General features: G+C 39.4%; 1 long non-coding RNA gene across 1 annotated transcript; it reads left to right on the forward strand.

The window, feature by feature from the left end:
- The first annotated feature begins 17,488 nt into the window (after window positions 1–17,488).
- On the forward strand, window positions 17,489–19,543 carry LOC142399388 (uncharacterized). The gene is made up of 3 exons (XR_012772869.1): window positions 17,489–17,856; window positions 18,611–18,741; window positions 18,986–19,543. It is a non-coding gene; the product is annotated as an uncharacterized LOC142399388 (long non-coding RNA).
- Window positions 19,544–24,672: the final 5,129 nt, after the last annotated feature.

Raw genomic sequence — 24,672 nt, forward strand, 5'->3', positions numbered from 1 at the left:
AAATACTTAAGGAAACATGTCAATGATCGCAACTCACATTTCTGGAAACACTTTACAGTTTCTATTTTCTGAAGTGTTGAGTCTTCAATGATATCAATTCAGAAACACCAATATGATACCCCTTTTCAGCTGAAATAATACTTGCAACCCTTTAAGTAATTTATTTTGATAATACTGACATCAATAGTTACATTAATACTTACTTTCACTAAAGTAAGAATTAAAATGCATGACTTACATTATATCATTGCAGTGGGTGTATTCACAGCACGGTGGTGCTACTTTTTAATGAAAATGTTAATGCTTCAACCCCTGCTGTTTTTCAGCAGTTCTGCCAACATCCAGTTCAGTGCAGAAACTAATGTTACGCAGGAGGATCAGAGAGACAACTTCCACAACAGTTGGCTACGTATATTTTTGGGCTCCATTGGGAAACTTTCATTTGGCCAACATCAGTGTCCAACGTTTGCTTTCCAAACTGTCACAGCAAGATTGATTTTTACCGTCAACCCTTAAGTGTGTATGTGAGGAACAAAGGGTGGTGTGGGGTCTTTCAGCCTCCAATGGGATTTAAAATGGCTCTTACCATCTGCTGAAATCAGTCAGTACACCCCAAAGCTCATGTAGGCCACCCATTTTCAACACTGACTGACTTAAAAGGTCAAATGGGCATCCAAAATAAGCAGCCAATCAACATGCATGCTTTTAAAGAATTCAAGCATCACCCAAAGTCTTTTATGCTGTAATTAGCCCTCAAAATAAAGCCTTTTTAGAGAGAAAATGTACAAAGATTGGCCCTATTTTTAAATCAACAAAAGCAGAAAGACTTATAGGTCATCTGTAATGCATTCAGTGGTACTGTGACTAACTACAAAAATAACCTACAGGTTTAAAAAGTCAGTGTCATGGTAAGCCACTATTTTGTAAAACATGTACAGTGAAGACAGATCAAAACAAATGGCTTGAAAATGCAATTTTGGATGCGTTATAGATTAATTAATAAATCATGAGAGGTATGAGATGTGTGCGTTTAGAGGAAGCAGCAGAAGCACCTCAGACCTCAAATCTCTCTTTACATAAGTGTGAAATATCCCACTTTCGAAAATAAAATGTGAACTCCGTTTAAATATTTCTGCTTTTCTTTTGTTCAGCGAGGTTACTTTTCTAATTGCATATACTGATGTCCTTCATTTACCATGTAAACATTCAGTGAGACGAGATGTCCGCTGATTGTTGCAAAGCTTCTCATCTTGATTACATATATAATGCAAATCCTTTCATGATCCTGTGTGGTAGAGAAACCAAACACTACCCTATCTGGAAATGTGAAATTAGGTGGAATTCATCAGGGTATTATAACTTCGTTTTTTTTCTGCATGAAGAAGCTGTAGATAAAATTAATGTTAATAAATGTGTAAGATATGTATCAGAGGGCACAATAAACTAAACAAAGATTAGATTAATTTGAATTAATTTTCCATCCATATTCAAGAATTTGTTTTAAATGACATAACCAGCGCTTAGAGATTGGGAATTTATGTCTTGGTGGCAAACTGGAAGCTTATTCTCTAAATCAAATAACATAAGATTGATTGGTTAGATTGATAAGATGATTTTCCTCAAATGTGAAACATGGCTTCAAAATGAAATGTCTCGCCAAAATATGGAAATTAAAGGTCAAAGTTTTGATTAGAAAATAATTTGTGCTAAATCAAATAATGTGCTTAAGTACCCTGAATGAAAATTTTAAATAAAAAAGTGCCTGACAGAAGATACCCAAAAAACAACAAAGCAATGACAAGGTGTTGTGATGATACCCGAATGTCTGGGGCTCACCTTGATCAGGCGAGCATGAAGGGTATAAGCATTAATGAAGCACCAGACACAGAATTAAAAAAATGGGTAGAAAGAATGCAAGGAATGATTTATAAGGAACAATCGATGGTAATAGTTTAGGAGTAAGCAACAGTGTCCCCCTGCACTGCTCCGCATTTCACCCTGCTGTTATAAAGCTGTCATAAGCTCGCACCTCTCGATTAACACAAACCCCTAAGGGACGCTTAGTTTTAATTTGGATGTCAAAAAAAAGATTGACTCTTGTTGTTTGTTTTGTGTGTGAGAGAGAGCTCATATATATATATTTATATATATATCCATATCTGTCTCTGTCTGTTAAGGACTTCATGAATATTTAATCTTCCTATGTGAAAGAATTCATCTTAAAATGCCTGCTACATATACAACAGACTTCCGACTTTCCTTCCCTCTTCATTCCCATTTTAATTCCCCTTTAATGTCTTAAAAGGCAGAGAGAGTGCCTGGAAGACACTCGCAGCATCACAAGCAGAACGCTTTTACCTCCTCATGCCCTGATATAAGGAAGGGTATCAAAGTGAAATATCTACCCATTTGCCATAACCTACTTTGTGAATATAATACTGCAAGCAAAGTGTATAAAAGTGTAACGTTTTATTTTTTATAGTGGCTACTCATGGCAAAATAACATATTTTGTTTGTTTTTGGCAAAAACGTGTTGACGGATGAAGGAATGTGCAACGTCTTATCCTACAGAGTAACACCTGACAAGTTAAATCTTTGCTTTATGAGCTCAAGAGCTCATATCATAACACATTTCTGTGTTGCAGCGTGGTACCCAGAGACAATATACACTTTTGTTTTCGGTTTTTAGTTATTTGTTCACTGGGAAAAGCCAAGACACCATCCTAATAAATAAGTGTTAAGAAGTACATTGGGAGGCTGTGTACATAGGCGGTTAGTCCATTGGGCAAGGTCGGGCAATTGCCCGGGGCCTCGTCCAATCAGGGGCCTCCTCGTCGTCACGTCACGGTATTCCTGTTTCCCTGCATTTATTATTTTAATAAATAAATAAAATAAATAAATTATTAATATTAGTCAATAATAGTCAATATACACATTTCTGGTCGACATGAGCATCACATTGCTAGGAGAATAATAAAAGCAATATAAGTAGGCTAAGCACGATTCGCGTGTAACTCCTCTCCCAACGACCACCTTGATGAGGCAGAAGAAGCAGTCAATCAAGACACGGATCATGACAGTGACACGGCCACAGAATCGGTGAGTGAAACTGAAACCGTTTCAGCTTACGAATGTGATGATGAGCAGAAGTGAAAGCCCCGGTGTTGTGCCGGTGTTGCCCCCGGTGTTGTGCACCCCCTCGCGGGAGCGAGCGCGCCCCACTCGTTTGTTCAGAAAGTGAAGCATTTCGCCTAAACAAACGCTATGGAACATACTATTCTACGATTTAATTATTTATGAAGGAGATGGAAGAGAAGAACATCTGTTGCTTTCAGTCTTTAAAAGTCTAAAGAGGGGGCGGTCGGTGGCGTAGTGGGTTAAGCAGCCGTCCCATGTACAGAGGAAGTCTAAAGAGTGTACCGATGTTCTTCTCAACACAAAACCGCGTTATAGCGAACGCAAAACAACACTTTTCTGTTCTGTGAAAATATATACCCCAGCCATACGTACAAAATGAATGGACTTGATTTTTTTCAAAACAAGGTGAATATATTTGACTTGGGGTTTCACAAGACTGAATATGATTCCAGCTTTTGTTGCAAGGTTCAAAAGTAAGTGCTTTTATTTGTGTTAACCTGTAGGCTATGTAGGTCCAAACAATATCCTGAATATCACTATATGAAAATGTAATTTGATCTATGCCTGATAGACAAGTCATAGCATCTGTGTGTTTCTGACCATTAAAGGACATATTCTCATATTCAATAGCTACACTTGTTTTTAAGAAATTAAATATTTTTCTTGCTTCTTTATAAGATAAAATACAATAAACCAATCCCTCATCCACCACTAACATGTCTGTTATCGGACCTATCAAACTCATACATATATTGGCACCAAATTCATGCAGTTAAAAGTACCTAATGCTGAGGTCAAAGAAATAAAATTGTGCAGATGGGGAGCATTTCATGGCAGGCCTTGTGTTCCCTTTCCTGTGATACAGCATGTACCCCCTGCTTTTTTTTTCTCCCCTTGTCTTTTTGTGCAGGTCTCATCCACTTTAGCCACCACCACCATCCATGAGACTGGCAGGCAGGCAGGCAGACTCACTCACTCTCTCACTCTCTCACACTCACACACACACACACACACACACACACACACACACACACACACACACACACACACACACACAGCTTATATCCAGATAGTCCGACCGTGATCTTTATTGGGTCCAATTGTTTAATTTCAGCATTGAGCCAGTTGTGCTGCCAATTTATTTCCTAGAAAAGTATACTTGGAGGCAAAGAATCACCTATTTTGGCTCAAAATCCTGTAAAAGAGAGGTTGTAAATTAGTTAATACTTACCTGCTGTGTTTATATGCCTTTTAACAAGGATATACATTTCAGTATTTGTTTCTCAGTGTATATTATTTTTTCAATGATTTCCACATGTTCATTAAAATATGTGCATCAATACATTACTCTATGTCAGGGATGTCCAAAGTCGGTCCTCGAGGGCCGCTGTCCTGCAGGTTTTAGATGTTGCCCTGTTTCAACACACCTGATTCAGATTAAATGGAGCTCTTCAACAGATTGTTGAGTTCTACACAAGCCTGTTAATGATGTCTTGATCTGAATCAGGTGTGTTGAAGCAGGGCAACATCTAAAACCTGCAGGACTGCGGCCCTCGAGGACCGACTTTGGACATCCCTGCTCTATGTGTTTGAGTTAAGGGGGGCCTCAAAATGGTTCTTTGCCCAGGGCCTCAGATTTCCTAAAGCCGCCCCTGGCTGTGTATAATATTAACAGAAAGCACGAAACAATGATATGAAACAAGTTTCAAGTCTTTTATTGTAACACATTTAAAACACACATCTAATAGTTCAAAGACAACAGATCAAATCTCGAAACTACCAATCTTTCTCTTCTTTATGCTCATTTATTAATTTGATGCCATCAAAACAGAAAAGTGGTGTCAGTGGACATAATGAGTTGTTCCAAAACATTACCATGTTTGGGAATAGATAGAGCATCAAAGAGAGACTGTGATGTCCAAATATTAAGATGGGGAGGAGCTCACCATGCCACAAAAAATTGTGTGGGCAATTACCGTGCTAATTTATAAGAAATCTTTCCCAATGTGAATTTTCATTTTCTTCATCTATTGTACTGGGATGCCACATATTGTGGACCAAAGCTCACACAAAATGGACTGAAGGGAAGTGAAAGATGGACTGAAGGGAAGTGAAAAACTGTCCCATCATGGACACTGGGTGAAAACCACAGCATCCAGATGCATGAAATCCCAGGCCACCATCGGGTACTAAAAACGTCCTGGATGCTCAGATTCATCTTGGTCTGAAAATTTGCCAGATTGAAAGTTTTCAATCTCAGATACAGCTGAGCAGGCACCTGCCTTCATCCAGAGCATGCTTACATTTCAGTGTTTTCACCCAGTGGTGGCAAAACAAGCAAACCCATCATGTCAGTGGAATCCCAAGCAGCAATAGTGTCCCTCAGGAGCAAATTTTTCTTTGCCCAACAGATACGCTGCCAAGTCCCTACTGTCAGACACCTCAGGTCCACTGTTTGGAAAATTATGGCTTATCAGTGTAAGCACATGCTCTTATTCAAATGTCCTTTTTCAGTGAGAGTATTGCTCATTTCAGGAAGACAATGCCATACCACATGCTGCCCCATATTATAGCAGTATGGCTCTGTGGTTAATTATTATGGGTGTTAAAATGGCCCGGCTCAGTAAAGACCTACGTATTATAGTAAAATGTGTCAAAGTTTGACCCCATGTCTCTGCTAATGCAATATACCTTGTAGATATTTGAAAATAATTATTTGGAGTCATTTTCTCGGAGAAAAAAATTGTGCATGACTCATCCTAAATTCGAGAGTATGTACTAATTTAGCATGCAGTTAAATGTTTTATTTTTATTTTTTCAAACATCATATTTGAAATGTAGGTGGAGCCTGATCAGGTTGATGGAGCTGACCAATCAGTGAAGACTGAACTTTTTGAAGAGGGTGTTAGCCCACCACGATTTTTAGGCCTGTTTTTTTGTTTTGTTTTCACAAGAGAATTTTACATAGGCTGTAGTAAATAGCACTGTGCAGGCCTTTATGTGGATGATAAAGAAAAAAAAACTGCCAACTTTTTCAGAAAAGGAATGAATGCAGCTAAACTGATGTAGTGTGAAGGAAATAATGAATGGACTTGAGCAGAAGAGCTCACCAAGAGTCTGACTTTGGTACACAAGCTTGTCCCACATTGACAGATGAGGTATGAAGTGTATCATCATCAGAAAAAATTCATATCCTCTTCAACAACCACACAACATAAACAGCATTTCTGTGTCTCTTAAACATCGATTCACTACATACTCTACGGGATAACTGCATTATGTCCATCACCCTGTTTTACCACATATTTAGAGCTGAGTCATCGTCACAGCAAATATCAATGTATCTGTTAAGATTCATGTAATCATGTTCATAATCAAGTTATGTATTGGAAGACAAGCACAAAATAGCAAAGGGTTCTTCTTCATAGAGTCTTTAATGTTGTTAATAAAGCTTCCCTGGAAGGTGTAAATATCGACCTAAGCATGGACTCCTTCACAGACCAATGCACTTCGCTGTCCCGCCTCACTAGTGCCATCAAATCAATCAGCCTTTGTAATTAACTGCATCCAAATGAGACAATGTCTTCTGCGCCACCAGAAAGACCTCTTTTCTACAACATCTCTTGAACACACAGGTAGCTCAGCATGCCCTGAGCTTAGTGCTATTTTTGCCTGCACGATGCATCCAACCTCACTCTCACAGTCCCCACAAAGTGTTCAATAGCTAATTTTGAGGGTTTTAAACCATACAAAACATGCACTGACAACTAATTTGACTAAGCATATGATTTTAAATAAATATTTGCAGATTATTGGTTATTCATTACTTATTTATTACTTGTTTCAGGCTCCTCACATAGAGGCAGAATGATCAATTTACTTTCTTTATTGATTTAGTATGAGAATGCAGAATCTCTGAAAGCTGTTGTGGATATGTGACAAAGTATCTCTTTGAGGACGGATAAAGCAGGAAACTCTGCATGTAACAGCTGCTCAACAGTAATCAGACCCTGTCAGCCAACTCTCTCTCTCCTTTTCTTCTTGCTTTTTTAAACACTCTCTCCTATTGCTGCCTCTGATGGAGTCAGGGAGTGGAGCTCCGCTTTGCGACACCCCCAGGGCACTCGGAGGAGCTCCAGATGTGCTCCTTCAGAATCGGCACCGTTGGCGTTTTGCCATGCATCCAGCTCTTGCTCACTTAATTTATAATCAGTCAACATTTCATGCTCAGTCTGAAAGCGAGCTTCTTCTTATTGTTCCTCTGAAAAAAGCAGAGCGTAATCATATCTACTGGACAATGCATGGCTGAAAGATGGGAGATATGAGTAACAGTTCACATGGCTAAGCATGGGGAACAAAGAAGCTGGTTAATATCATGGGGATGTGAGTTTGATCCGTATTTGAGCTGCTAACAGTCTATCTGGGCAGACACTTTGGCTGATATAGTCTCTTGCTCTCTTGTCAGCTGAACTTAATGATTTTTTTTACACTGAAAAGCATTACTTGGAAAAAAAAGTCACTTCAGAGTTGAATGTAAATTTTGTCCCAGCCTAAGAGTCTGTGCCAACTTGTATTCGATGGCTCTGTGCAGCCAAAATGAATGTCCTCAACACACTGCAAGCACACCAACCGTGATAACACTCCTCGACTATTCTTTGCTGCTGTATATTTTACAGTATTTTCAAAACGTGTCTCCACAAAGCATTGAGACACGTCTGGATTGTACACACTGGTGACAGAGATGGTTGAGAAACAAACAAACAGCTAGGCACAAGAGTACAATGCTATATTTCCTACACCACCTCATACAGCTAGCCAGTAAAAGTATGAAGTTGGTGTGAGTTGGTGTTTGTTGATTTCAAAAAGTTACAATTGTAGGAAAGTCCTTGGAAGAGGGGGGTTTCTACATTATTCAATTCGGAAATTCAGTTCAACTCCATTTCAGTTCATTTTATTGGAACAGAGCCAAATTACAGGAAGAGTTCTCTCAAGTCTCTTCAAACACAGTCCAATTCAAGCCAGTTGCAATCCAATTCATCACAATTCAATTATAATTCAGTTAAAATTAATTAATGTCTAACTTAGTCCAAGTCCAATCCATACAATTACAATTTCTTTAAAAAGCTGCCCTGCTAAAGTAACCATCAAAACTTCGCTCACACTTAATTTCCTGTCCTGAGAATGCACAATCCAACGTTAGAAAGAAAAACTCCCTTTTAACGGGAAGAAAACAGGAAAGAGGGGTCAACAAGCACCATAACACCAGGCATGGGATACCTGCTGAGAAACAGATCACAAAAATAAAATCATGTACATGGAGAGAAGAGAGAGGAGAGTGAGGAGAGGTGCATCATGGGAGGTCCCCAGCAGCCTAGGCCAATAGCAGCATTAATAATCTATGATTCATATCTATGACCTTATCAAAAAGAAAAGTTTTAAGCCTGATCTCAAAAGGTAGAAAGGGTGTCTGGTTCCCTAACCCAAACTGGCAGCTGGTTCCACAAGGAGGCCTGACAACTGAAGGGAAAGAAAATGATGAAATAAAAAAAGCAACTTTTTACTATGGGAAAAAAAATCTACTTGTCTTTTTTGTGCTTAAAAGACTTCCACACTTTTCACATTGGTTGCAATATTATTTTCAGCAATTTGCTGGTGTGCAAGGGATGAAAAGAGGACAAGTTGGGTGTCCTCTTGAGTCTAAAGGCTTTCTAAGTCCCAAGGCTTGTCGCGTCTGTGTATAAATTGGAAAAATGTCACACACCTTGAAAATGGATGACTGTGGCTCAGTTGGTAGACTGGTTGTCTTTCTACAAAGGGGACAAATAATAATGAAAACTTCAGTTTTACTCTTTAGGAAATTAAATGAAACTTTTTCCCTTTCATTTAATTTCATTGCCTAAAAATGATGAGAGGTAGATGCTGCTTGTGTATTTAAACCTAAGTTTGTAGTCCAGCTTTCTCCTTCTTGTTACTATTCACACCGTGACTCCTAACCTGCCAAATCTTTTTAATGTGGATAAATGGAAACCGAGCAGGATGCCAGCTGCACAGAATCACTGAGCTTGTACCAAAAATGGGTAATAGTAGCTTTCCAATACGAAGGTTCTTATTCCAAAGGCTATGTGCAGGTGTTACAAGAGCCTGAATACTTTGGTGTGTTGATAAAAGACAAAAAAAATCAGTTTTGTGAAACCTGGATTATTAAAAAATGCTGTAATCCTGTAACGTTGTGAAGAATGTGTAAAAGTCTTCTGACATAGAAACTAAACCGTCACCTGTGGTTCAAAGATAAAATGCTTCAACTGGTCTGTTGATAATTTAAGAGTTTATTTAATTATTACCAGAATCAAGGCAGATGTTGATGAATGAAATTCCTGCAGGGAAGACTTAGTTGCAAGCGCAATATCTTCGAGCACAGGCACTAATTAAAAACACCAGGACGCAGAAGTCAGGGATAAGGAATGATTTTCTATTTTAATTTTGGCTGCTTTGTAGCTCATGTGAGTCCCATAAAATTCTCTATGAGGGCCCACTTTAAACATTTGATTGTATATCATATTTAATTAACTTATTCTTCACACAGGACTGATGTTGTTTTAATTGTACAGTATAAAATAGCTGCATCCTATTCAAACTGTCAAACCAGCTGGTATATCTTATCAAAATACAGTCACATATACTTTTTTAAATTCCTGTTAAGATTGAATTTTATTGATTGCATTTAATACATACATTTCACTAAGTGCTGGCACAAAGGTCAGCAAAGCAAGTCACAAACACCTAGCTCTTAGAATACTTCTTCATTGTTAAGTTGCTACTCTGCCATGTATTACTAAATGTCTCAATGTTCTAATGTATTATAATTGGCAACAAGACAGTTCTTTTCCCCCTTTTGGTAAGTTAGATACAATTTAACTGTGAACACATGCATTATTCATTTTTAAAGCTACATTCTCTGAGTGGATCATTTGGCCTGTGATCGTGCCTTGCGGGGGAGGTCTGTTTATTCCTTATTGAAATAATCTCTCTGTAGGAGAAAAGTTGCCCATGTGAGAAATCAAATTTTCTGGCATTGCACCAGAGTGCAGAGGAGGAGTGCAGAGGAATAGAAGTGGAGAGAGGAAACTGTAAGAACAGGGTTTTCTTTTGTAATAGACCACCAGAGAAGACAAACAACCCTTATTTTAACAGCTGACAGCTAATTGCTACCTCCGAGCCACTTTACAATCATTATCCGTACTACCTGATCTTTTGCTGGCACTTGTGCTGAGCGTGATTCTTAACTTGGAGACTGCAGTTAAGTACTCTGCTTAACAAGCTAATTTGACTACACTGCCTTTCCATTTCTTCTAAAAAAATTCATATTTAGGACAATTTGGTTGCATGCGAATGTGCATGTGTGCTAGGAGTGTGGGTGTAAACAATGGCATGCACACTACATAGTTGCCATACCTAATGTGCTTGTTACCCATCTTGCGCTCCCCCGAGGCGTGTGTCTCTATCCCAGGACTTAGTCATGGTGCAGTTTTAACAAGCACTGTCGATGTGAGGCCATTGAGAGTTTGCAAGATTGGAGTCAATGTGCCACACAGAGTGCAAATGAGCTCTGCAAATATCACTTGGGCTCTCTGTCTCTGTCAATGACAGCAGGAGGGCTCAGGTGCAATAACCACAGGCTATTGGTAGAGATATAGCATTGCCCTGAAATCAGCCAACTCAACAGGCCAAGAAAAACTAATAATTCTAATCTTCACTTTATGTAGATCACTGGCATAACATGATTACATTAATTCCTTAGATAATATGAATAATTCATTTAAAAAAAAGCCATTTCCTGGGAGTAAGTTTTATTGATCAACAAACTTAGCAGGTACTTCTGGTAAAGTATAGGTTAAAACTCTTAACCCGACACCTACAGTAATAATTTGAAATTCTAAGATCATCCTGCTGCCAAGGGTTAAATGATGATGATGTGCTCTGTATTGCTAAATATTGAGGTTGCCCTAAAGCTTGCACCAGTTCACCTAGCGCACAAACAGCACAGCAAACACAGCACCTGTCAATACTTCTGTTTTTGTGATTATTTTACACTAACCAAAAAGAAAGTAAACAGCTACTTATCAAGCTCTGGAGGTGTTAGTTGTATTTTGTAGCTTTTGTATGGTAAGCGGCTTTGTCTGTTTACAGTATTCACGCTAAGCTAAAGTGATTTTCACTTGGGTGTATATTTAGGGCAAAATTTACCAACTGCTTACACTTGGCGCAAACTCTGTTTTGGAAGTAAATAGTTGCTGTCGGTATTTCCTGAAGACGTTGAAGTGGCAAGTTGACATCTTTAAGATGTGGGTTTTTTTCTTTTAGAGAACAAAGTTTTGTGAATGCATCACACAGCAATTTTCAAAGGTTTGTGGTACGCAGCTACAGCTGACCTTTATTTACAACCACAAGAAAGCCTATCTGTTTTGCAGTTGCCATTGGTGTGATAGTTGCTGATAGGAAAAGGAAAAGAAGAAAGAATTTCTCCACTTGCATTAAGCAATTTGGAATACCATAAGATGTTATATGAACACGGTGATTCGAACTGACAGGAAACAAACTCGGACAAAACATGTATAGACAAGGATAACCTCAATAAAACCTGCTGCACCACAGTGCTTTGCAACCCAGCATATTTTCTACAGTTTATATTTATTCATTTTACTGTCCTCCATTGTTAAAATTCAACAAATAACAAATGAGTGAATCCTGACCATTTCTCTGTAAAAAAAACAAACCACACATCATCACAGAATTCGCTTTATTTTACTCCTTAGTAAACAAACACACACACAAAAAAACATCAAGTGAGACTGTTGTTAAAATGAGAGAATATGCTATCAGGTAAAATACTCTTCACTCAAGAACTCTTATAAGAAAATAAACGTACTTTGACAAAACGTTTCAGAATAATGTTAATCTTCCTCCTTATACTATATAGGTAACTCCATTAGAAGATCCAAGGCTCTTAAAGTGTCATGCTTGCTCCTCTGTTATGCCTGCATGTCCAGAAATAACTTGCTGAATTATGAAGTGGGACATGGACTGAACGGGAAGGACTCCCATAAGAAACAATGTTCTATTGCCTTAAATATGGCATTGAAGTGAGAGGAGTGACATTATGAGGATTTCAAATATTTCAAGGAGAACAAGGAAATAGGGAATAAGCTGACAACTCTTAGAGGAGGGGGCAGAAAGAAACCCACCTCATGAATTAACAAACCCGTGGTAATGGAGTCTATGGTCTCATTGCTGTTTGTGATGGGGGCAGCCATGCATTCACTCTCTGCTTATTAGGTGGGAATGAGAAGACCCAGTTCTTTTGATTAACACTCCCGCCTTTGTGTATTTGGTGGGGAGTGAAGAGGACAAGCAGGAACGAGGAGAAAAAGAAGGGGAAGATAAGATTAGGATGAGAAAAATAACACATTGTAAATCTGTACCTGAAAACTGGCTGCAGCACCGCAGCAGGACAATCACAGGACGATCACAGCTGGCCAGATTACCAACACAAGAGGCCCAGCTGAGCTGAACAATGGTCATGAGTCATAATGCTCTTTGACTAATGTATACCGTGGTGGATGGAAAAAGAGGTGTGCAAGATTTTTAGAAGAACACAGAAAGAGTATTTTACAACAACATGATTTAAAAAAAGCAGCCTGTATGTAAAGGATGTTTAAAATAATTTTAAGAGAACAATTGAACAGGCTGACTGAGGATTTTACTAAATTAGTACTTAACTTAAAATAATGTTTATCTATTTATTTCAGCCACCACACTTCCGCTTCAGACAGTTACATGAACGAGGTCTGCCTACCATCCTCCATGCTGCCACACAGTTTTGCAAGCGGGACTGTTTTTAAGTGCACCATGGACTGTTAACAACTGTCAGAAGCGACGCTTCAGAAGCTCTTTAGCTCACCTGTCAGGATAGCTTTTGATTCCCCAAATTACAAGTGCTCTGACTGCGTTCTACGACAGTTAAGACACTGACTAATCATCAAAACTAAGTACTTTATAAAACCCCACTGAACAGCTACTTGAGGACCACTTTTTATGAAATTATCTTAAACAACTTGTATATTCAGTGGCTGCAGCTACAATCTTTCAATACCCGCTTGATCCAGTTTAGGGTTGCGGTGGAAGAAGCCTAAAACAGCTGCTGTTGAGCGAGAGGCGGGGTACACCTTGGACAAGTCGTCACTCCATTAATGAGCCAACATAGAGACAATTAACCATGCAGACTGCTAGGGTCAATTTGGAATCACCAGATAACCTAACATGAATGTTTTGGATGGTGGGAAGAAGCCGACTACCCAGAAAGAACCCATGCATGCACCAGGAGAACATGCAAGCTCCACACAGAGATTGGAACCAGGAACCCTCTTACTTTGAGGCAACAGTTACAAACACAACACCATCGCACACTGTATTGTTCTATTCTATGATGTGCAGCCTTCAATATGAATTCATTGTTCAACAGGTGAACCGTCAATGTGTCATCATGTTACAACAACTACACAAGCTTTAAAGATTTTGAAATGACCCTGCTTACATTTTTCTCTATATTACCAAGAAGTGTATTTCATGAGAATGAATAGATGAGAAAATAAATTGCTGAACGTGTGGTTAATGCTATGAAATATAAAAACTTCAGATAACCACAGATTTCTTCTCATCAATAGATATGTTTAATTTAAGTCAGAAGTGTATAGAAGTCAGAGATACTTTGTGTAAAACTTTCTCACAGTACATTACTACACTACTATTCGAGTTGACTGTAAAGGATAAAAAAGTATTCAGGTATTCACTGCTATTCATTTTTAAATACCAATGTTGTAAAGCCTGCATTTTTGAGACTTCTTTTTCTTGGTTGTGCTGGTGCTCCAAACATTTACTATTTTAACAGGTAACTTTCAACCCCACAACTTTATGTGATTAGCACAAATGCATCTTTATGTTTGAAAGCTGAAAATTAGGATTAGACTTCATGCCCACAAATTAATTTTGGACAGTACAGCTACATTTTATCTTAGAGAAATCTTTGTCAAAGATAAAACATGGCATCACATGATGTAAACGTGGAAAAGAGATGTGCAGATCTATCTGCCTTTAGGGTTGTGTTTAGTGTCAATAAATACAAAGGTGTGTTAATACATCATAGAGTAAATTGGATGAGCTTTTCATCATATGGTCCCTGGTAATTAAAAAAAAAAAGAAAGTAAAACAGAGAGATGAACAGAGATGTCCAGCATTTATCAGCCACAATGTATTATTTCGATGAAGAGAGCCTTTGATCTAAGACTAGATATTCCAACCTGTAAATGAAAGCACAGATAAATGGTCAAAGGCCAAAACAGAGTTTACTGCCAGACGAGGTTCAAGCACAAATCGGCAGGCCATATGACAGATAAATGTCAGCTATCCAAAATAAATGAATGAATCCAAATTACAAGGAAAACAAAAATGTCTGATGGAAGACAAAAAAGGGGAGCCCCATAACAGGCAATGATCAAATACACATATGCACACATAAAAAGACAACAAAAAACAACAACTGGCAAATGAAAACTGTAAAACATGTACGTATCCATACAAGATGAGTAACAGCTGATAGACTGCAGCTGTCGTGTTCTCAGACAGATGTGAGACAAAACTACAAGAAGGAAAACAAACTGAAATGCCCAAGGACATAAAAGCAATGCAAAATAAAACAGGAAGTGTGCTTTGTCTTTTTTTTCTGTGTAATGCTGAACCAGATATTTTCCTCTCTGTTCTCTGCCTCTTGAACTAATGTCATGCTATTTGGAAAGCTAACATTTCTGTTATTTTGCTGACAAATAGAAAAGCAAATCGCACAGAAAACTAAAGCTACATTCTCTAAATGCAGAGTGTCAAAAACTACAATTATTTATTTCCATTACTTTGGCATTAGTTAGGCAGGATTCACAAAGATGAAATGTGCAAATGCTTGATGGTGGGTAGGCCTGACATGTGGAATTGCAGTGACCATAAGTTACGAGATCAGACGTGTTATCAGTCAGGTGATTTGACTGGCTGGCTCTCCACAACAACCTACTCTAGCTTCAGTTGCATTCACTCAAAGTCTCTTTGTGTTACACATTTTGAAGTGCTGAGTGTAGGTGCTTAGAAACAATATGCAAATGGCCCCTTGCTACCTGAAGCATTTTGGGGGGTAAATTACCTCCTCCAAAACTACATTATGCTCCGACTTCCTGTTGTTGAAATGGCGTTGGGGTTGAAAGAAGGACCTTTCAATAGTCCTCAATTCTTGGAATGTTCCAAGGTCAAAACTCAGCTCCTGGAATAGTCATATAATGTATTAAAAAAATAAATTGGGCGAGATAGTGTAATAATTATTGGCATATTTTAAGAGCAGCCATTGCTGCTGTGGAGTGGTATTACATATCATATAATTTAAGATCAAAATAACTTTATAGTCATGTCAGTCAGGTTTTGCACACAAAATTAGTCTCTGCATTCTACCCATCCAGGTTGGCACCTGTTGAACACACACATGCACAGGGTCACACACTCATGGAGACAGATGCCATACACTGGAGTAGTGGGCAACCAATCACAGCGCCCGAGGGAAAAAGATAACAAAGCTGTATTGCCGCTATGAGCAGGGTTTGAGCCTGCGCAGGGAAACCTCATTGGCTTTCAAATCTAACGCCATAACCACTTGGCCATCACATGTGGCCATGTAGTGGAAATATATGATCAAAAACATCAAGCGTCAAAGATCACGGATGTATTCACTTTTTTAATTTCTTCCTTCCTCTCTGTGTTTTCATTGTTGATTTCTGCTTTAAATGTGTTTTTTGTTTGATCAGATGAACCTCTGTTATCATCTCTGAAAAACTGGAAGGTGATTCGATTTTGAGTCATCTATTTTTAAGTCATATTGCAGATGGTGTGCACTCGCTTCTGTTATAAACTGTAAATATTAGTTACCTGTCTGTACCGTATGTTTTGCACGGTGCTAGTATTAGTTCCTTGATAGGTATTTGCCACCTTGCAAGGTCTGCTTCATTTAATCAGTAATATTGTAAAGCTATATTATATGTAGCTATGTTAGCCGATGTCAGTTCTGTAAACGGTACGCACCATGAGACAGTACAGTAGAGAGTACAGCACAGAAAAGTGGACAAAATTAAGACCGGTGAGAAGCCAAAGACAGGTACTGATGTGGACAAGGATGCTCTTGTTACTTGTAACTGTTGGTCAGGGGTGGGAAATGAAAAAACAAATTCTCATTTAACCAGGGGGCATTATATCCAACCTAGCAGCTCACTGGATTAGCTACTGCCATGGCCAGGCATCACAGTGTAAAGGCTAGCAGCTAGCCTAACTTGAATTATTGATGGTCATCAAGAGAAGAAATGTGAAATTATAAATGAAGCATGTTACAGTATTGATTGCATTTAAAGATTTTTAACTAAGGTGGTTTTCACACACAAGAAAGTGTGGGAAAGAAGGAGTGTGGTATAAGTTACTGCTTCATTCTCTTGTCTGCTGACCTGTAGTTGTCCTTACACTTGCTCTTTTACTGCTATGGATACGTTCAGATACTTTCATTATTAATGCCAATGCAACAAGGCGCCTCATCTGTTGTTCTCAAACCGTTGTAAGAAAAACATTGATTTCCACAAGGTGCTTTCTGCATTACTTTCTGCCTCCTTTGTACTAACAGACGCCCCCATCCCCCTTTCACATTTCTTGCTGTGAGAGTGCATCTCCAGCAGAAAACATGAAGAACATGAGTGAACAGCAACTGCACTAAAAGTCTGCAAAAACCTCTATGGCTTAAAATGTTTTCCATTCAGAGACAAATTGGAGACCTTGAACGAGTTATATTAAGGCTAAAAATGATCTTTTGTACTACAACACTGATATTTTGTCACTTGGGGAGCAGAAGAGGAGTAATTACCGGTTGATCTGAATAGAAGATGGATAAGAGCTAATCAGGAGCAACTTGTAGAAGGTGACTGCAGTTCACAAACTTCTGATAACTATTAATTCATTAGCAAGTCAAACCATTTCTCAGTGATGAACCACGATTTCGTGTTTAATTCTGTATCGTAACACTACTTCATTCTGTCAATGTTATTGTGGTCATTCAGTAATCAAAGTATTGTTCAGATCAATCACTGCACTCACAGTTCAGGCAACATAGCAGGCTTTGAAGAGGGCAGGCAGACTCATTGCTCTGCACTTCAGTGGTTAAGTTTTTTTCCTCAAACATGACATACTTGTTAAAGTTCCCATGGCATGGTATAGTAGTGGCGCTTTAAATGGGCTTTCGGAGGCTTCAGGATGTTATACCCCCAGGCGTTCTCAAAATTCACCCGAAAAACGCAGATTTGGCCTCTTAGAAGAAAGCAGCATTTCAGCGCTCTCTCCAGTGCCCTGTTTTCCTAATGAGAAGCAAGGAGGAGCGCGAGGGGTGTGTCATGGCTGAATGGGGGCGTGTCTGATTCTCTGTTTTGGCTCCGCGCATGTTAGCTGCCTGCTAGTAGGAAAAAAAAATAGAAATGGCAGGTGAGCAAACCATCGTACCTTTCGCCTTCGACCCGGAATCGGACCCTGAAGCGAGGCGCAGGCAGTTCAGCAACAAACTGCAGATCAGCAGCGCCTTCAGCAAAACGTCTCAGAATGGTGAGTTTGAAATGTTATGTCTGGAAACGTTTATAGTTGGGTCGGTCCGAACCACTGAGGTGCGCAGATACTAGCAGTGGCTTAGCCTACGGTAGCCTAATTAGAGCAGAAATTAGTCACTACATCAGGACTACCTAAAATGTTATTTTTGCTTACAAAACGTATAAGTTCCCAACTTATTTTGCAATGTGGGCACGTGTTTGCAGTGCTAACATTAGTGAGTATGGCTGCTGGCATCTCCAGTCTCTACACCAAGTAACTTTCTCAATGTCGCCTTGCATTGTACAACAGTAACACTGCCAAAGTATTTCCCATAGTACACATTGCCAACATGCAAATGATTCTCCACCCAGTGTTGACATAAGGGGAGCGATTTATAACCAAGTTTTATAGACAAAAAGGTTTACATGCTGTAATATACAAAAAAAAAAAAAAAGCATACCTCATCATATCCTGACCAAGTGCTGGATCCAAAGTGTAACTACACGGAATGAAACTTATGCCACATATTTCTGTGTACACCTTTTTAATAGCCCGTCTTCACTGGGAACAGCCAGCTGTGCGTTGCCCATGTAGTTATACAGTAGCCTATGGCATGCAAAAAACATGATAGTATTCTGACCAGCATGTAATTATTCTCCATGCTCACCTGTTAACTCATTTACTTGCCACTAAAGATGTTTCATTGTTATATTTGCCGGCATTACCTGAAAACAGAATATCATTACACTGCCTTTTTTTTTTAAAATAATAGGTGTCAATGTGGAATTTGCGAGATAATGCCCACAGAAAGGGAGAATAGATGCTGCATGGAGATCCCTCAGGTAACACTGTAAACATTTGGATCTACCTGTTTGGCAGTTTACGCCTGAGAAGAACCCATCGGTAAGCGTTGTAAAATAATCACTCATAGCCACATACATAAGAGTTTACAGTACACCCACCCAACAGAGCCTGACAATTCAACTATGCAGACAGTATGAAGAGTGTTTGTAGATTTATTTACAAGACATTATTAAAACACAATCAAGAATAATCCATAGGAATATGTAAATATGTACAACATAGCAATAACAGAAGAACAACAACATTCTCTGCAAGTGTCGTTTTTTTCTATCTGTTCTTCCAGGCGCTTCAGGCATTTGGCCTACAGGCAGTTCGTGGCGTGGTGCTGGGGCTTTTTGGGTCGCCGGATCAGAGCGGTCATTCCTGCCTGTGTGGTCCTGCGTATCCGTGCCGAGTACTCCGATGATGAAGGACACTGCACCGGGTTTAGACTGCCTCGCATGTGAAAAATTAGGTCCATCAGGACATCCACATTCCCTTTTCACACAGAACATTCATACACACTGTACACGCTCAACATTTGTATATTTCAGTTAGTCATTTGTACATTTCAATGTTTATTTATATATTTATATTTGTTCTATATATATATTTATGTTTGTTTAGATTTCTATTTCTCACATTTTTTGTATTCCTATTTGTTGGAATTAACCTCAGTAAATTTGATAAAGGCAAAAGTAGTTGGACTTGAATTCTTGAACTTTTGAGGTCTTACCAAAGGTTGGCTTAGTCTTTTGACGTTTGACTGCACTCTCCCTTCTTGGATTTGGGAAAGGAGATTTTGAAGAGAGGTACACCGTCTGCTGTCTGGGCCTGTGGTCGGTTTGCATTTTCATTAAAGTGGATCGCTGCCAAGTACAGTCTGAAAGTACAAGAAACCATGTGTAAACGGTGTTTCTCACAGAATTTTCATTTGTCATGGTGGTGGGGGTTAGCTGGTAGAGACACATGCATCATCATGGGAAAGCATTTGAAAAGCTCTTTTCCAAAATGCTATAGAAGCTGTTCTCATTACTTTTTTTTAAAAATCTGATTTCAAGCATCAGGAAAGTGATATCAGCTGAGATAGCATTTGAAACATTTAAATGCTGCTTTTAATGGTAGTAACAAATAAAACAATATTTTTGAAAGTAGGTATAAAACATTTTGGAAAAAGCTTTTCATATATTGTGAAGTTTCATAGGAACTATGATCTGAAAACCCCCTAAAAGTATACATTTTTTGGTAAATCAAATATAAATTACATTCACACGACAATCTTTTCAGGGGACCTGGTCTAGGTGTTTCGTGCCTTATAGTGCTGGAGAAACCCGGCTCAATAATGACATTTCAGACAACAAAAACTTTCAACAACTACAAGGTAAAACATCTCACCTGCAAAGCATTCCAATATAGAGAAAGACAACATTCTTCGGTGTGGCTGCAGTCCTATTGACAATGGGGTCAGTCTGGCAGGCAGCATCCCTGGTCCGGGATGTCTGGACGTGAGCACTTGATGTGCTGGCCAGTGAAGAGTGAACCTGATGCAGACAGAGAGCACACATCTCATGGTTCGAAAGCCGAGCATTACACTCGTGATAATCTGACGTGTCACGACAGATTTGAAGTCAAAACTGTGTTCGAATTGACAGATACATAATGGTGTATGTTCGAGGGAAGTCAGCAAACGTTTGCTAAACATCCTTCACCTAGCCACAACACCCGATCGCATATCACACACGAAAGACGCAGAAACGACTCGATGTCAAAAAAAAAAGTCACCAAACCGTAACAAAGGCTTACAAAATATAAAGTCACCAATCTAAAGAAAGGCTTACAAAATATGAATTGTTATCGTCGGGCGTCATTTTCCGTGTAACAGACGTATTTAGCCGCAGAACATAACTAGACTTGCTTACCTTAGTATTCATGCTTTATGTAGTCCCCTACACGTAAGATACTTGGTCAAAAGACAAATGTCTTGTTTTACAACCAATTTTCCAAATCTAACCAGTTTAACAGAGTATTGGTTTTGTAGCGCAGTGTAGGTTTCATGGATAAATACCTCCACAGCTAATGTTGGCTAGTTAGCTGCTGTCACCCATGAAGTGCTAGCGGCTCCAAATAATTATGACTTACTTGATCGGTGTGGGTAGCTGATGGACCGCAAGGCTTGGCACTGATCCAGGCTTCAACTTCAGGTGTAGGGCAAAACCTGCCCTGTACTGTCCCAAGTTGTGGAAGCATTCCTCTGAAATGTGTCGCGCAAACACTGACGCTCTTTGGAACATGCATGGGCACCTGTCCCGTGTAAATGAAATTAGCCATTCCGTTTTCAAAGGGACAGAGGGTGGAAGCGGAAACATATTCTTCTCTTCATCTTCACATCCTGGCACAGTACATTTCGCATGGTAAAGTCGTTTGGAAGCCATTGCTGTATCTTCTGTGACTGTCTTCAGTCGTGGCGAGTCTCGGTCTACTCCACATGAGTTGGGCGGGTAAGATACAGGTAGTTTACCAGCAGTGGGTGGAGACAGAGGGCGTGGCGGAGAGAGGGGGTGGGAAATTTTGATGAGCTCTATCCTGGCATGACGTCATGCCAGGAGCCTTGAGTCAACGAGACAATTCGAGGCGCTCTGTTCAAAACACGGAGGAAATGCTGTACTGCTCAGTGAATACATTTCGCAATTTCTACTCACTGGGGTGACTAAAGGAGGCTAGAGAAACTCATTTTAAGGCTCAAAAACCTCTGAAAGTGATATTTTCATGCCATGGGACCTTTAAATCATCCCATGTATGGGTCAATTTGTAATGCGCTCCAAATTACTTGTTGTGCACATTGTTACCAATGCTTCTGCCAGGTCTCAGAAATGCCTCAAAGACAAACATTGTAACTGAGCCAGACTCAGAAAGGCATCTATCAAGCAACTTTGGTATCCTCCCCTTTTCCGCCTGTCTCTTACAAATCACCAGTTCAAACATTTCTCTTTCATGTTCTCAGCGACTGCGCTGCTAAAATGAAAGAATTGTGGTAAGGCTGTTGTTTTTTTCTTACTTTATTCGATTCCAAGTCTGTAGCTAGACCTCAAAAAACATTTTCAACAAGCAACACCTGCAACCCCGGTTGCCATGGAAACTCTACACTTAAAAATAGAGCCAGAGCAATGTGAGCCACTGGTAGAATAATCCTCCTTTATGTGGATCAGGAAGGTATATACTTCTGGGTGCACCAAAAAAAAAACAGGTTAGCATGTGGCTCTGTTTCACAACTTCCTTGAAGGATTATAAAGATGGCTCTATTGTGTTTTGGAAGCTGGAGCAGGACTACACCTTGTATTTGCTGATGTAACATTCTGATTTAAGTTTTCTTTTTGAAGGACATAGCAGAAGGAGTTGTTGCATTTGAGTGACATATCTGCGGAGGTATTCCGTTTCACATGTTTCAGTGTATTTACTGTAGAAGACACTAACACAGCACCAGTGTGTTACAGTGTCTTCTTCATTCCTGCACTGAAAGACGTCTCTACAGAATAGGGTTATGACAGCCATGACAGACGCTACTTCACTCTTAGGATTTACTTATGCTGTGGATGTGAGGATGCCTGACAAGGTACCCGTAGGGTGTAATTCTCCTTTGTGCCAATATCACAACAGGGGTGATTTTAAATGTTTGTGTTGTGTTGTCATACAATTTCCCACCTTCAGTTTGAAATAAGTAAAACAGCTTCGCAGCTCTTCTTGTCACATTCCTCGTGTGGGCGTGTCTTTTATAGTTTTGCAACAATATAGTTTTTCCTGGTTGTGAGAGCAATTTGAGGCTGTGCACTTTGAGTTGTTGACACTGATGTAAAATTATAATTATAATATTCTTTGAGAACTTTTGGGGTCAGTAACGGCATTACCAACTGTGCTTTATGTATCATATATATGAAATATTTTCAACTTATGTACAATACAGTCCATTCCTTATCATTTTGTTTGCACACAATTTTCATGTGTGTGTTTCCATTTGATTTAGCACTTTTCCCTGAAATGATTCATTATATGTGTCTTCTATTCATTGTTTATCCAATTATATGTGATTGACAGGCTCCACTGGGCACGACCCTCAGGCTGTTTTCTGATTTACATTAGGTTCACTGTTTCACACAGAACAAAGAAACTGCAGTAATTTGCCAATAATGAGAGGAAAACAGCACAAAGTAGTGGGTACTTAAAATGAGTGACTGAGACAAATATGTAGACAGAAGCTACGGTGGTGTGAAGTAAAGCCAAGAGTCTTTCGTAATTGTTAGAGTGGAGAGTAAAAAGAAAATCCAGCAGCCTCCGAGCAGTAATTGTAATACAGCTTTCTTTTTTTTAAATGTTTGAATGTGGTGTATGTGTGAAATCATTACATCTTCAGTGTAATTCCCACTGCATTGTATTGCAAACTAGCTGAGAATCGAACACTGTTTCAGCTTCCTCTGATTCACATCCTACTGCACACAGGGCAGAGGGAGAAATGATTGTCATCTTTTAATGACTATAAACTCACATATCTGCAAGTTTGCCGACAGAGCCGAGCAAAGCAAATGTGACACCACACAACTAACAAGCTAATCGGTTCCTACTTACAGACTCACTTGCAACAAGGCTAAGCTGGCATACCTCTTGCATCCTGTTTTTTTATCTGAGTTCTGTCCAGCAAATAAAAGCTAGCCCGAGGTTTACTCTTGTTCTGTGTCTTGCTTATTCACTGCTTGTTCACTTTTTTCCTAGCTTTCTCTCTTCGAACTCCTTCAACTTCCATGTTTCCTTTTTATGTGAAATTATTAGGGACCGAGCAGTTAAACTGCAAGGACCCTGTTGTATCTGTAAGGATTATGCTTCTTCCGTCTTCTTATTCTTTGCAAAAGGTACTCGAAAACTCTTGAAATTTTGCGAGCGCCACATGCCAGTCGACGACGTGAAAGAATCTAAACTTTATATTTTTGGGAGTCGCTCATTGACTTTGCAGCGCCCCCTACGATGCTTAAAAATGGTCTATGGTTTACGTGCCATTTTTGACCGATTCGACGCCTAGCATATGATCGAACTTGTCCTACAGATTTAATGCTACAGAAAAACTTGGCTAGGCTACTCTTAAGACATGGGAGGGAAAAATTCATGGAGAAACTTTTTCAAACCTCAAAGGGCGTGGCCGTGGCCAGGCGGTGAAAATGGTGTGATGGCGTTTGTGATTTGAAAGCCTTATCATCATCGCATGGTCATGAAACTTGGCACACACGTCCACCCTGACGACCTCGTACGTATGTAAAGGGTATCGTGTGTGGGCGTAGCAAAATGGCTCAGTGGCGCCCCCTAGAAATTTTCAAAAACCCCTCTGCATTGGGATTATTATGTGCTCGTACGTACGCACGCAGAGGGTATCGCGCGTGTGGGCAGAGCTTCGCAACAACGACGTCCAGCGCATGCCCCAACGTGCGCACATCTCGTTTTTCATGTTGTAGTTTTTTCATTACCTTCTAAACTTGATTACGGGGAGAATATCTTGTTATCTAGTTGTTGACTTGAAATGTGGTATCATAAAGAGAAAACGGCATGTTACTGGGCTGGAAACCAAAAATTGTGCTTGGTCCTTGGATAATCCAAGGCAGTTTGAGGTCCAAGTGGGATCAAAACAAATCAGAAGCACGCAGTTTGAAGGTACACGTACTCCTCTAGCTTTAAGTCTGCGAGCAACGCGTGGTTCATGAATTTAAAAGAAAAAAGTGCTCTCCAAATTTAGGTGACATTACATCACATAAAGTTGTGAAAAAGAAGTGTTTGACCCTAAACAACAAGCAGCAAAAAAACTTTTATTGCAAGATGGCAAAATCCACTAAGGACCAATATGTTTTCTTTTTTTTTTGCTCATGCAGTAGTCTCTATATTTATATTTATAATGCAAGTTCCAAGTTATTTTTTTTTGTTTGTTTTAAGTCTGTCTTCTCACAGAAGCCGTCAGTC

Source organism: Odontesthes bonariensis, chromosome 2 (genome assembly GCF_027942865.1).
Source record: "Odontesthes bonariensis isolate fOdoBon6 chromosome 2, fOdoBon6.hap1, whole genome shotgun sequence".
Taxonomy (NCBI): domain Eukaryota; kingdom Metazoa; phylum Chordata; class Actinopteri; order Atheriniformes; family Atherinopsidae; genus Odontesthes; species Odontesthes bonariensis.